This window comes from Marmota marmota, unplaced genomic scaffold (assembly GCF_001458135.2).
Source record: "Marmota marmota marmota unplaced genomic scaffold, marMar, whole genome shotgun sequence".
NCBI lineage: Eukaryota > Metazoa > Chordata > Mammalia > Rodentia > Sciuridae > Marmota > Marmota marmota.
This window is the reverse complement of record NW_025999900.1, coordinates 59,900,867-59,915,821: the sequence shown is the minus strand read 5'-3', so window position 1 is coordinate 59,915,821 and position 14,955 is coordinate 59,900,867. Positions and strand designations below refer to the sequence as shown.

Genomic DNA, 14,955 nt, shown 5'->3' with positions numbered 1-14,955 from the left:
CCAAATCCACCTCCACTGGGCTTCTATCTCCAAAATATACTGTCTGAATCCCGTGAGAACTCAAGGGGAACTCAAGGAGCAGGCGCGCCTGAGGCAGCAGGATACGCCCTATTCCCAGCAGGGTACACCTTAAACCTGGAACCGCCCTAAACCCCCGATCCTAAACCCGGATCAGCCCTGGTCCTTGAGCAAGGTCACCTTTCATGCAAATCACTGCAAATGACCTGGGTCCACCATGGAGAGTCCTTCCTCTAAGCAACATGGAGTAGACTGACAAAGAAATTGCGATGCGTCATTCCTACTTGGCAATGGCTCTCAGCAAGGCTCTGTGGTGAAGAAGGCATAGGACAAAAAATGGCGAGAGGAGTAAATGCAGAAAGCAAGCATCAGACAGTGGCCAGCCACAGGTCTGCTCCGGGACCCAGATCTTAGATCCACCTCTGAGCACCCAGTGCCCCAGAGGAGCCCTTCACCTTAGGAATAGTCAAGTGGGCCCTTGGCCTGTGACCTCACAGAGTTCTGAGTGAATGTGAAACCATGGATGCAGGTGCCGGGCCTGGTGCTGGAACAGTGTGTGTGTGCAGGGTGGACGTGACACCTGTGGGCGGTCACCTGCTACAGGTGAAACAGGCTATAGATCAGAGTTCATCAAGAATCTCCAGATCATATGCAGATTCTTGTCTTGGTGACCTTCAGCTCTGCAGCTGGACCAACCTCTGGTCCTAGAGGCTAAAGCCAATGACACTACGGGGAGGAAGGGAACCCGCTCCTGCAGTCCCTCGGACCCTCGGACCCTTCTCTAATCATCCTCCCTTCCTTTAAATGAATGCATCCACAGGGAGGCTTCTTCCTTCTCCACAGCTCTGCTTTCTACTCTGAATTTTCCTGGGGTGTTTCTGATGGAGGCCATCTACTGTTGGCAACTTCAGTGGTGTGGTGTAAGGTGACATCATGTACAGCACTTCCCCGTGGCCTTGGTGAGTCTTGCCCAGACAAGATGAACTGGATTTAAAAGAGCAACATTAAGCTAAGAAGCAGCGAAAAATCACACAACACAAAGAGTAGTTTTTAAACCAAGGGCAGGACGGCTCTGCAATCTTAATGATCAGCTTCCATGCTGGAAAGAGCACTGGAAAGAGACCTTGAGCCCACGTTTCCTTATTTTATAGCAGGGACATCAGAGACAGGGAGAAGGTTTCAAGGGTGGAGTCTTGCTTCGTGATGTCTTGTGGTCATCAGGTTGATTGACATCTTGACAGGTCACACCCATCTCAGGGGCTGTGTGGGGTCTTAGGGGGAGGTACACCTGCATCCTGTGATCACTCCCTGATAGGGAGCCCGCAATGCCAGGCCTGTCCCCTCATCTGGCTACTGTGCGCAGTGGTCCACACACACAGCCCACAGATGGCTCATGCCAGGTGACAAAAGATTCCACCACAGTTTGCTAATCCAAACCACATCACCAAGACCTTGGAGTGAAGGGAGGTGTGGGGTGCACAGAGGGTCCACCATCTGCTCCCCCTGAGAACTGAGGCTGGCTATGGGGTCTTCCCCCGACCTCCAGCTTTCAGAGGGCAAGGCTAAGAGCAAAATGGGGGGCACGTTCCCTTCCTATGCTTATCAAGGGAAGAAGGAGGAAGAGGACACCAGCCCCGTGCTTCCCACCACGGGCTCACTCAGTCCTACAACATTCAGAGGCAGGCCTTTTAGCAACGGGACAGGAAAGCACCCTGGACACTTGGATCCCAGGCCCCACGTCCCTGGCCTGCCACACACATGTGCCCTCACACACTCTTACACACATGTGCACCAAGGCCCATAGACAGGAGAACAAGACCAGCTCAGCATACTCTTAATTGCCCTGGCTGTGATTCTGACTGCAAGCCCATGAGAAATTGCCAAGCCTTCTAAATTTCTGATCTGCAGAAACAGTGAGGGGTAATAAATGTTTGCTGTTGTTCTAAGTCACTAAACGTGGGGGTAATTTGTTACACAGAAGTAGCAGACAGATACAAAGGAGCGGAGGACCTGACTCCTGTCAAGGGAGGAAGTGAAGAAAATCTGACATGAGTTTTTGTAACAATGAACTCATTTTGAGTGAAGGGCTTCCATACTTCCTCCTGGAGGTTTTTGTTACATATTCTGGAACTTCCCTAGGATTCAAATCCAGCGGGTGGATCCATAATTGAACAACGATGATTTTTCCTTTTCTGAAAAGGGCATGCCATCCCCACTCTTCCGGAAGTCCCTTTTTCTCAGTTGCAGCATCATTTGCAACTTCCTTCAGGTCCCAGGATGATAATCATTTAGGACAAGCAACTTAAATTCTTTAAAATTTAAATTCTTAAAACCCACCACATGCCCTTGTATAGTTTCCATCCCCAGCTTCTTCCTCCACGACCTCCAAGATCCTTTGACAGCTCCTTTGAACATTCTGCTGGACGTGAGAACATGCAGGCCTTCCTCTGGGTCACCTTCTGGAACCTGGTACGCAGCAGTCTCCACCTGCCACACGCACAGCCCATGTACACACGCACGGAGTCCTGGAGAGCCGAACAAGACCCATAGTGGAGAGTAGTTCTGTAGACAGGCCCTTACTCCAGCAGACTACAAGGGCTTGCTTGCTGTGTACCTCGATTTGTCTAGATGTCACCTAGAGAGGGTTATTAAATCTGAGGAGCTAGAAAACTTAAACACAGGCAGACCAAAGAAGACAGGAACAGGACGTGACCATTGCTCCTCTGCTCTGTGGTTAGTATCGGACGCCCACAGCACAGCCAGGCGTGTGGCCCCGCTACACATGGGCAGACACCAAGGCACGGGTCACACACTGCTGGTGGGCAGAAGCAGCATCCACACCGCACGCACCTGGCCGTTCTTTAGTTTAAGAAGCAGGTCCTGGGCGGGCATGCAGCGCAGGGGTAGAGAGCAAGCCTGGATACACAAGGCCTGGCTGCCATCCCCAGCACCAATTTTTTTAAAGTGATTATTTATACTTATGTTGAAAGAAAATCCAAGAATAACTGTGTGGTTTCCTTGAGGTTCGGGGCCCCAGAGACACAGTGACTACCAGGAGAGGACACGGGTGGATGGGGTGGAGTGCACTTTGGCCCCACGGTCATGGTCACATGGAGATTCACTCTGTAAGCAACACTACCAGGACCTCCTGCCTCCCAGCCTCTGGGTGAGGCTGGTGCAGTGGAGCCGCTGAAGCCTGCTCTGCCTCGCGGGGGTCTGCAGAGAGACTGGCTGAGAGCTCCAACACTGCCTGTCCCCACTCTCATCCGCATCCCACACGAGTGGTGGTGAAGAGGGGCTCCCCTCAGTGGAATGGGCAGGCTGAGAAATAAAAGCTAAGAAAAATAGAGCAGCAAAAAAAGCCACAGGACACAGAAGGCAGTTTCAAAAGCAGCAGCAGGACGGGCAAGCCGATCAGACGGATGGAGATTCTAGACTCCAGCAAACGGAGCCCGCGCCTTCAAAGGCCTTCTATAGAATGTTCTTCACCAAGAAAGGTTAAAGGTGGACTGTCCAGTTCCTCCCAGGTTACGCCCATCTCCGGAGCTACTGTGAGGGTCTTCCTAGCAGAGCAGAGACAAAGATCACGTGCACTGGGCAATCTATTGCTGTGGGAGAGCCACGGATAGTTCCCAAGGCCCAACCTAAATCTCCCTGGCTTCATGCCGAGAGAAGATCCTCATGAACTTCACAGGTGGCTTCCTGCACCCCACCACTTCCTGGTGGGGGACCTTCTTGGGTGACTCAGCACCCGTGAGCCTATGAGGCAGAGCAGTGCATCCAAGATCACCCGGGTTCCCTGTGGATTTCACAAGACTGTATTCAGCAGGCTGGCACATCATAGAGACCTTAGCATAGGGTGGTGACATTAGGACCACTTGGGCTTTGATCTGGACTATTGATTGTGGCTCTCTGCAAGCCAGCCTTCGTGTGCATGCATACACACACACACACACACACACACACACACCATACAAATGCACATAGGCACACAAATACATATACATATGTGCACACACATATACTTGTATATTCACACACATGCTCACATATCCCACGTACACAATCATACACATATTCAAAGACATACACATAAACTCACACGTGTACATAGACAAATCTACAGACACAGTCACATATTTATCTCACACATGCACATATCTTCACAAGTACTGATGAGCACATACACCCATGTATACACACACACACACACACACACATACTTATGAAGACATGCTCACACATACATTCATCCCGCTGCCACCAATTCCTATGAGAACCGAGACTTGTACCATCAAATTGAAATACCATAAAAGCCATGTGTGTCATTTAAGTTTTTTGGTGCCCCAACCAAAAAGAAAAAGAAAAAAGAAAACCACACAGATGACACTCATTTTAATAAAACATTTGTTAAACCCAGTGCATCCAAAATATTCCTTCACATGTAATCAATAGCTTCAAAAGATGAATATTATACATTCTTTCTATTTCTGTGCCAAGACCTTGAAATATAGAGGCATTTTACCTCCCGACGTCTCAAACACTCAGAGCAGCATGGACCTGGGCAGCTGAGCCTTGGTCGGTGACCTTCCTCCTCTGAGCTTTGCTTCCTTCACCTGCTTGGTGGTGGGGACCCATGTGGGTTCCGTTCTCCGGCTTCAGCCACCTGCCCCACTGCCCGCCCCTGACCAACCAACTAGCAGGGAGTCACCACTGTCGGCAGGTAGAATGACACAGGGCCAATGCTGGGCCTAAGTGAAGCAGCACCGACCCAGGCTTAAGAATGTCATCAGGCAGCCCTCCAGCCACGGGGTGACCAGGGAGGTTCCCAAAGAGCTCATCCAGGATGGAATCGGCTGGTAATTGCTGCAGAAAAGAAGAGACTGCTGTGAAAGCTGACAACCAGAGAGCAGTCCTTTGAGCTTTCTAGGGTCCCCAAAAGAGATAGAAATTATTCCTCTTTGGGTACCAAGAACTGAACCCAGGAGCATTTAACCACTGAGCCACATTCCCAGAACTTTTTATTTTTTATTTAGAGACAGGGTCTCACCAAGTTGCTTAGAGCCTCACTAAGTTGCTGAGGCTGGTTTTGAACTCGTGATCCTCCTGCCGCAGCCTCCGTAGCTGCTGGGATTACAGGTGTGCCACCGCACCCAGCTAACTTTGGTGTTAAAACCATATTAAGAGACCCCTCGCCAATGAAGAAGCAATGGCTCTCTGGAATAGCCAAAACATTCAAACTGAACTGAGTTCTTTTTTCATACACCAAGAGGCAAATACCTTATAGAGCAAGACCCAGGGCTTGTGAAGCTATCGTAAAATGAGCAGTCTCCTGCAACACCCGTGGACATATCCACAGGGACAGCCTTTCCCAAAACCCATCAGCAGCATGTACCGAGCACTTCCTCAGCATGTCGTGAGCCCTCCCTCTCTGCTGGTGCCTATGCTTAGAAAGCCATCGAAGCGGCTTCGCCCTTAGCCTGTGCTAATTGCTGCACACTGTGACTTAACCGCATCAGCATTTATAGTTAGGGGGCAACTCTTCAAATTGGCTGGGCAGCTCCTCTGGCCTTGGTGGCTTGGCTGGAGGATCGACTAGGGACTAGATGACTTGGGATGGTGACATGGTCAGGAGAAAGTGCCCACAGACCTTACCAGGGAGTTTAACTCACCAAGGACCCTGTGGCTGTGCTCTGAAACCCTCCGCCATGTTCCCACAGTGGCACATTGCCCACGGAGGGCTCCCTAGAGCATGGACCCTAAGGCAGGCCACCATTTCCTGAGAGACTTGGGACTCCTCTGATGCCAGCTTCAGTGTAGGGACTCCCCAAGGACTCTGCCATACCTGGCAGTCTAGAACATTCCTTCCAGCCTTCCTCTCTGTCCCCTCCCTCAGGGACAGATGTGCACTGGGACCTGACAGCTCCCCTGGCTTTCCTGAGCCTGTCCATTTTCCTTCACGCAGACATTTCCCCTGATAAAATCCTTGCTCACACTGCAGGACGCCTTGGCTACTGCATTTTGGAGACTTGACCAACACAGATGGCCTTACTCACGTGCCAGTACCTGTCTGCTGGCCGCAGTTCTCCTCGGGGGGCCTCTCATCCTCCATGGGCTGGCTGGGCACATTCTCTAAGAAGCTGCAGCCACTTCTCAAGTTGCTTTTCCTACTGTTCCTCTGGCCATGGCCTGAGCCAGGGTGAAGGAATTGTCCTTCAGCACTGGGGTCCAGGCAGGAGAGCCATTGTGGCTTTGTTTGCAGACAGGCAACCAGAGGAACATCCAGGGACCTGCCTGTGAGGGCCTCAGCACAGTATTCACTCATCCCTCCTCCATGGAGCTTCTGAACACCCACCATGGACCAAGGGCTCTCCAAGAGGCCAGGGATTAGCTGGAGCAACTTGGCAAGCTCAGGGCTGTCCCAGAAGCCGTATGCCACTGGAGAGGGCCAGGTGGACAGACAAACAGCCAAAGAAGAGAGTGGAGGGTGAGCCGTAGTATGCACAGAATGCAGAAAATCAAAATGCAGCAATGGGCGAGTGAGCGGAAGGGGAGGAGCCGGCCACATGACCTTGCAGGTCAAAGAACGGACTAGACCAAGGCCCAGGGGCAGGAGATGGCCCAGCAGGAGGGAGGAAGAGTAAGGAGACCGTTCTCAGGTGCACTGAAGGGAAGGGGGAGAAAGAGTGTGTGACAGGGCCCTGAAGAAGCCACACTTGGGCCACAGCCAGAAACAGGGCTTGCAATACATTCCTAAGCGGTGGGAGGTCATAAGTTGGGGGCGGGGGGAGATGAGATCTGATTTTCATTTTTAAAAGATCATTCCAGATACTGAGTGGAGATGCCATGATAGAGGGGACAAGAGGGGACATAGAACCGTTAGGGGACTGCTGCAGCCACCAGAAGGGAGGGCTTGAGCAAGAGCTAGAGCAAGAATGGAGGTAATTGGTTGCTGAGGACCGGCTTTGAGGTGGAGTTGAAGGCTTGGCTGTGAGAGGGCGGGAGGGACAAGAAGCTTTAAAAATGACCCTGGGTTTGGGGCTCTGGCTGCTGGAGGGCAGTGGGCAGCTGCTTGGAGAAGGGTGGAGGAAGAGTGGCCTGGAGGTGCCAGTGGGAATCAGAGTTCCCTTTGGGGTTTGTGAGATGGGAGGCGTCACTGGGCTCCATGTGCAGCGCCATTTGCCCTGCGGAGGCACGCGCCTAGGAGACAGGAGCTCTGCGCACCGAGAGGGGCTGCAACGTCACAGCACGGGACGGACTCAACAGGAGAGTGTTGGAAAGAGAGGGGGCTAGGACTGAGCCCCAGAGAACTCCAGGCCCCTGGAAGTCAAACAGAAGCAGAGCCTTTCGAGGAGGGCGAAAGAATCCCAGAGTGAGTCTCGCCCGTGTCCCATGCAGATGATGGAAATGGGTCTCCCCTCGGCGGAATGGACTGGCTGAGAAATAAAAGCTAAGAAAAATAGAATGAAGAAGAAACCACAGGACACAGAAAGTAGTTTTAAAAGTGGGGGCAGGAGGGGCAAGCTGATCAGAAGGATGGAGCTTCTGGACTCTGGCAAAATGGAGCTCGCACTTGCTTTATTGATATGTGTGTGTGTGCGGGGGGGTGGGGGGCATCAAAGGCAGGAGTCTGGCTTTTTGGTGTCGCAGTCAGCAGGTTGACTGACATCTTGGCAGGTCACACCCATCTCAGGTGCTGTGTGGGATCTCTGGCAGAGCTTGGGGGGAAGTTCACCTGTATCAGGTGATCAGTCCCTGTGGGGGTGCCACGGGAGGCTCCCAGTGCCAGACTTATCCCCTCCTTAGGCTACTTACTATGCGCAACATGGTCCACACACAGCCCACAGACGGCTTGTGACAAGTGAGGGAGGGGAAACCAGGAAACTTGGAAACAGAAGAAAGAAGTTCCAGAGAGGAGCGTCCCACCGGGCCCACAGCTGCTGGGACCTGCACCATCACGAAGACGGAGACGTTATTATTGGATGTGCTTGTGCGGAGGTCACTGCTGCCCTTGTCAGGCAAGGCTCAGAGGAATGGCAGCGACTGAAGACAGATGGAAATGGGGGAACGACAGGAGCCCTGCGGGTAGACACAGGGGCCACGTGCCACTCACTCAAGAAGGGCTGGCGGGAGCCGGAGCAGGGAAGCTGGACCCCACAGCCAAGGAGGAGGTAGTGTCCCGGGGAGGACTTCTTTGTTTTCTCTAACACCATAGCAGGGTTCTCACCTAACGGGATTGGCTGGTTGAGATGAGAAGTTAATTATGCAGGGAGAGCCGGGGTGGTCCCAGGGAAGGAGTCTTGAGAAAGTCATGGGGTGGGGGTGGGGTGAGGTGTAGAGAGCAGGAGCCAGGATCTGATCATCTGTGCAGCAGGGAAGGGCCACCCATGGAGACCCTGTAAAACGGTACAGGTGCACGCTCGCAACACCATCTCATGCTTCGACTCCCTGAGAATTCTGTTCCACGTGGCCCCTTCCCTAAGCTGTGAGTTTAGAACAGGGCAGGCCTCTGCTCTCTGGCAGGTGTTTGTGGAGTAAGTCATCCCTAAATCAACTTCTGGTGCTGCTTCAAGAGGCAGGGGCTTCTGCTCTACCCACACAGCCAACCATATGAAGTACACAGGCGATTCACGTTCAGGCGGCGCCTCTTCGCCCCCAACGCTGCCCCGCCAAGTCTTCCAGGGCCTGACCAAGGCCAGATCCGGCAGAAGCCTTTCCATTCTTCCAGCTGCCCGCCAGCTCCCCTTCTCCAACTGCCCCAGACGGTGTTTATCTGTCTTGCTGGCAATACCCGATTTGGCCTGGAGTGAGATTTGCTATTTCTCTCCTGACGTCCCCAAGTGGATGAATGGTGGGGTCTCCAGGGACAGAGCCTCATCCTGTGGCCTGGCAGGCTGCGACACATCGTCAGTGGATTGCATCTCAGACTTGGCATTGAGCTTTCCCTCTTCTTCCTCCACAGAGCTTGAAATCACTCTCAGGCTCAATCACCAGCTCTGCGCAGACGGCAAGCGGAGGGGTCTCCGTTTCCTGTGCATGTCTAATGGGGAAATGGGCTCAACTGGGACCTGCCATAAACTCAGCACACAGAGGCAGACGTTCCTTCCCCACCGGGCCTCAAGAAGCTTCAAGCCAGGGGCTGCCTGCAGCCTGCGGTTCCTTCCCGCATCCCCATCACCTGGCCCGGAGCCTGGCCCAGGGTTGGCCCCCCAAGAATGTGCAGGAGGATTGAATGCCAGAGCCCCAACATGGTCCTTCTCCCACTGTATCCCTTGGACTTTAAGTAATCAATAAACGCTTGCTAACAGATATGCCATAAAAAGCCATCTTAAAGGTCTGACAGGCGCTCCACTCCTCGGGGACAAGGGAGAGCTCAGCTGGGGTGACAGGCTGACTTGCCAATGTAAGGAGCCATGTGCAGGCTGAGATTGGACGTGATCCCTGTGGTCCCCAAGGCAGAGCCAGGACCCAAGGACAGCGAGGGAACTTGCTCCCAGGCAGATCTCAGCTCAGACCGGGATGAACTCTTGCACAATCGAAGCTTTTCCCGAGGGAGCAGATGGCTCCCAGAGCAGCATCCTCTCCTCCGGCATCCCAGCAGAGATGACAAAAAGTGACTCCAAGAATCCTCTCGGCTTTGGAGAGAAAAGGTGGACATCTGCAAATGTCACAAGTGCACAGTCTCTGTGCTGAGGGGCCCCAAGGCCTCTTCCACTCTGTGTGTCCTCAGCAGCACGATCATGCTCTGAGGGACACGCACAGAATTACCTCCAAGCCCCGGTGACCATCGCAGTCTGATCAGCTCTATGATATCCTCAGACTTTAAATGCCAGGCCATGTCAAAATCACAGGAAGGTTGAGATAAATTCAAAATACCTTTGCTTCCAAGAGCTCAGTATCTGATAGGGGTGGAGATGAAGGTGGAGAAAATATCCTGAGGGCAGGGAGCACAGATAATACACCTGTGCTTTCTTCTGTTGCCTTCAGGACAAACAGAGAACAAGGAACCAGGAGACAGAGATCAAACCACAAGCCTGACTGCCCACAGATTGAAGAATGTGACCTCAGCCAAAGGGGGCCTCCAGGCCTGTAGTGGACTCCTCCCCTCCCCACCCACAATCTGCAGGCCTTCTTCTGCAGGGGACACAGTCTGCTCTGTGGCCAGCATGGAAGAGAAAGGAAAGCACAGGATCCTGCTGCCCTGGTCAGGAAGGGGGCAGCTGGCTGCACAGGCTCAGTGCTGTGCCCAGGCTCCACGATCCAGGACGTCCCTCTTCCTCCTCCACCTGGAGCAGAGGCTCTGCAGAGCCATTCAGGGGTCCAGGTGCTCAGAGGTCCCACTCTTTTGTGAAGCCACCTTTCATGGTGTTACTTCAGGGCTAACAGTTGGGGAGGTGAAACCCGGTAGTCTGAAGGCCTTCTCAACGCACATCCTGGAAGTGGCCATCATCACTTCCGCCCTGGCACCTGTGAGTGGACAGGGACCTTGGGTGAGTGCCAGCCAAGTCCACCCCATGCAGAGAAATAGATGGCACCTGACTATGGGGACTCCTGAGTGTTCTCTCTTGGGAGCAAGGCTTCCAGTGCCAACCCAGTTTGTCCTTCTGCTTGCCAAAGGGCGCCATGGGGAGGGGGCGTGCAAACTTCCCAGAACCTGCACATGCTCAGGAGCACTTCTGAGATTCTGCAAAGACGTGGGTGCAGGGACTTTAACCCAGCCCCCTGGGGGATCCTCAGAGTCCACAAGCAGACTTTGGGGTGACATGTGAACTTGGATGGAACAAAGTACATGTTTATTCTCCCTAATCTCTCACTGAAATGCAGCATTTCCTTCCATTAAGACTGTGGGCAACGAGCTGTGTTTGCCTTTTCAGTAAATGAATCTGTCACCAGTAGAATTCGTGGCTGGGTTCATGTCACATCACAACTGTGGCTGGGATTGAAACGTCACCCACATCCACCTCTAATTTGAAAGTATGGTAGTTAGAGGTCCCTCAGCTAGATTGGATTAACATGCTAATAAGGAAGCACACGTGTGAATAGCATGTCATATTGCAAAATGTCAATGACTTGATTTTAATATGGTTGGTTTCTTTTAGAATGCAAGGCATTTTATACCATGCATGTAAAAGAGGACATAGGGGACTGTGGCACATAAGAGGTTTGGGTCTCGAATGTCCCCCAAAGCTCATGTGCTAAAGGCTTGGTCCCCAGTGCAGCACTGTCCAGAGGGGGTACTTCTGGGTAGCGATTGGAGCAGGAAGGCTCAGACCTTGCCAGTGGATTAACCCATTGATGGGGTCATAACTGAATGGACAATTAGGAGGTGGCCTATGGAAGATGGGACCTAGTTGAAGGAGTAGGTCCTTGGGAGCAAGCTCCTGGTGACCATATCTTATCCCCAGCCCCTTCCCCTCTCTCTCTGCTTCCAGCTGCTGTGAGCTGAGCAGATCTCCTCCGTGACACCCTTCCCATTCTAATGCTCTGTCTCACCACAGGCCCAGAAACCTCGGAATCAACCAACCATGAACTAACCCTGAAACCATGAGCCAAAATAAACCTTTCCTCCTCTGAGTTGATTTTCTCGGGTGTTTTGTTACAGTGACCAAAAGCTGACTAACACAGAACTCCAGGTTTGGATTAGAAAGTACACTTTCTATTGCTATCAAAATACCTGAGATGGTACTTTATAAAGAAAGGAGGGTTGTTGTTTTTTTTAACTCACAGTTCCTGAGGTCCAAGAGCATGGCGTTGGCATCTGCTTGGCTCAGGTCAACATGGTGGATGGCATCCCAATGGGAGTGTGTCCAAGTGGGAGCAATCACATGGTGAGTCAGGAATCCAGCCAAGGCCAAGCTTGGTCTTAGTGTAACCACCACTGTCAAGGGAACTGGCCAGGGTTCCCAGAGAACTGCATTGATCCCTCCCGCCCTGGGCAGTCCAATCCCCTCCTCCTACACATGTCCTCTTAAAGGTCCAACCAGTCTCAGCATGCCCAGTCTGGGGCCCAGGTTCCCAGCACATGAACACAAGGGACACTCGAACCATATCCCAGCCACATCAGGGAGAAACCCAGAAAGAGTTCAAGAAGACAATGATAACATTCACAGTCACAAAAAAGGACAAGATACTGCCCAGGGGCTAACAGTTCTTGAAATCTCTTGTTGCTGTGGTATTTATAAGCAGCGATTAGAGACCAACTTAAGCACCTGTTTCCTTTTCAACAGTTCTGTAGAAACCTGGGGCTGTGTGCTGAGATCTGCCTCCCAACAGAGCCTGGTTCTTCCAGGGTGGGGAGGGGGAGAGCCCTGAGGGACAGAGTTCACCAGTATTCATGTGCAAATGCTCCTATGGGCGTGATGTCCTGCTACCCACCTAGAGGACATTACCAAACATGGAGTCGGGAAGAGGCACCACAAAGTTAGTTCCTGGATCCAGAGCTGAAGTAATGAACACGGGGCCCAGAGAGGATTTAAGCACAGGTGAAACTTTCCTGGGGGCTTCTGCTTGGGCCAGAATGGAGTCGCAGAGCTGTCAGGCTGGCTCAAGCAAAGGACACGGGTGCCCAACTTCTCTGGCACCTGCTGATGGGCAGGAGCTAGGCTCCTGCTGTGGCCACGAGGAGAGGTGGGTTTCAGGGGCACCTGCGATCTTCCTCATCAGGCTGCTTGACAGGTCCCGAGTCTCATCGCCATCGCAGGTCTCCACCTGGGGTGTGCGGTTTACCATGCTCATCAGGTACAGGGAACTGGGTCACCTCAGTGACTATTCTACACATGGGTTGGCCTCTTGCCACTGGAGTTGCCCTTATCGTCTGGTAAAATCTCTAATAATATGATTTTCAGAATAGCACAGACCCTGCCTCGTCTGGGGTTGAGCTGGCCTTCTGCTGACCGCAGAGTCCCAGGGGGCTGAGCTCACCTCCCAGCCTCCCGCCTCTTGGCCTTGGAGGCTAGTTTTCCTTTAAGCTCCTAATTTTCTAGAACCACTGCTAACCCACAAGACTGAGAGCTGGCTTGGCCATCTCAATCCCCCAAGAGGTGTTTATCCTTGGTCCCAAGGATCCTGTTTCTCATGGGTCCCTGACTGAGGCAGCGACACACAGTCGGATAGCATTTCCACCATATAGAAACAGCTAACAGGAAATCACTGCAACCATTAGGAAGTGGTGAGTTTTGAATTTATATTACTTTGCTTTTAAAATAACGTATTTAATGGCAAATTTGCCACTCATAGTTTAAGTTTTCACCCTGACTGTTCTCACAGCCAGTTTCACAAAATCCCCCGATATGCTCCCCTCTGCTCTGCAGGCTGGTTTGGGCCAGCTCCAGCAAGTCCGGGTGAGGAAAGTTTTCTATCTCCCTAAGAGCAGCAATGCCCAGGAAGAATCCAGAAGGTGACCGCTGCCCAGACAGCTCTGAAGGGACCGGGAGTGGCAGGGGAGGGGGAAGCCAGGCCCTGCTGGGTCCTGGCATCTCTGCTCCTGGCCCTCTTCCATAATTCACCCAGGTCCCCAGGGTCTGACTCACCTAAACCAAATTCCCATGGACAGTGGTTGTCCTGGGGCCTGGTCAGCCACTTCGGAGGGAGCTTTGTTTGCCTTGTTTTGCTTTGCATGGTTTGTAGGATTATGATGCCACAGCATCATAGTCAGAAGCCAGCGGAAGGCATACCTGCCTCCCTCTTCCAGGTCACCTTGGCCACACCCATGCCTCAGAGCTACTTCACCTCCTGTGTGATCAGCAGGTGTTGACCTTGACCTCCACAAGGGACACAAGCACGTCTTCTTTGTGGCTGGCTCAGTGGTCAGGGAGCTTGATGCTGGCCAGTGGCCATGCCTGTTGTTCCTGGGCTGTCCCTCTGGGGGCAGATGACTGCCTCTGGAGCCCCAGTGGCTTGGGCCACTGGGAAGTGAGTGACGTGCACACGTCTCTGTGGCTGCGGACGCCCTTCTGCACTGCCTCCCTGCCCTTCTGCTCTAGCTGCAGCCTTGGGAGGGGCCAGAACTTCCTTCTTCACTTTTATCACCATCTTGGTGAAAAGCTGGTGGGATGTCACCAGAGCTTGGAGGTCCCCTTTCCCTGCTGTCCCCTCTGTCATAGTTCAGCCCACTCAGACTTACCTGATCTGCTATAAGGGCCTGAGTCCTTCTGCTTAGAGCTCTGCCCTCTGTGAACAGGCAGGGGCCCAGGAAGGAGGGAGGGGACGCTGTCCTCACTGCCTGTTCCCTGCCTGCGCTGGCTCCTCTGTGCTCCCGCCAGGGATGCTCCTCCTCTGCTAGGGTTGGAACATCTGGCCCTTTCTAATCTCACGTGGAAATTTAATCACCACTTCAGTGTACTAAGAGACGGGTGCTGAGACCATCCAGGGACTCAGCTGGACATAGCCAAAGGCATCTTGAGTTGTAGCTGCCAACGACAGGAATGGGATCATCTGTGAAAGTGGGTTTTGTATAAAAAGACAAATTCAGCCCCCCCACACCATTGCCCTTCCAGCTTCTACCAGCATATGACCAGCCTGAGGGCCCTTGCCAGATACCAGTCCCTCATTCCCAGTCTTCCCAAGATCCAGAACCATGAGCCAGTACATTTCTGTTCTTTATCAACTACCAGTGTATGGCGTCCTGTTACAGCAGCACACACCAGCCTGAGACTCTCCTCATCCGGGACTTCAGTGACCCAACATGAGGAACTGTGAGCCAAATCCCCACCTCCTGGGGCCCACCTCCCTGCCAAGAGCTCTATGGGAACAGCCCACAGGAACCTCAAAAGCGTCCCAGACCCAGCTCATGAGTGCTCCCACTGCTCTCCTCCCAGCCCTAAGCTCAGCTCCTGAAGCTCCAAGCCTCAGGGATGAAGGAGCTGGCCAGAGGCTCCGCCTCCCCCCACTGACCCCCTCCCCCAATAACCCACCACACCTCCACCAAAATCCTCACCC

At 52.9% G+C, this 14,955-nt stretch overlaps 1 long non-coding RNA gene across 1 annotated transcript; it reads right to left on the bottom strand.

Moving 5' to 3' along the window:
• Nucleotides 1-4,396: 4,396 nt before the first annotated feature.
• On the bottom strand, nt 4,397-13,658 carry LOC125615362. The gene is made up of 2 exons (XR_007345969.1): nt 6,085-13,658; nt 4,397-4,884 (listed from the first exon to the last, which is right to left on the bottom strand). It is a non-coding gene; the product is annotated as an uncharacterized LOC125615362 (long non-coding RNA).
• Nucleotides 13,659-14,955: the final 1,297 nt, after the last annotated feature.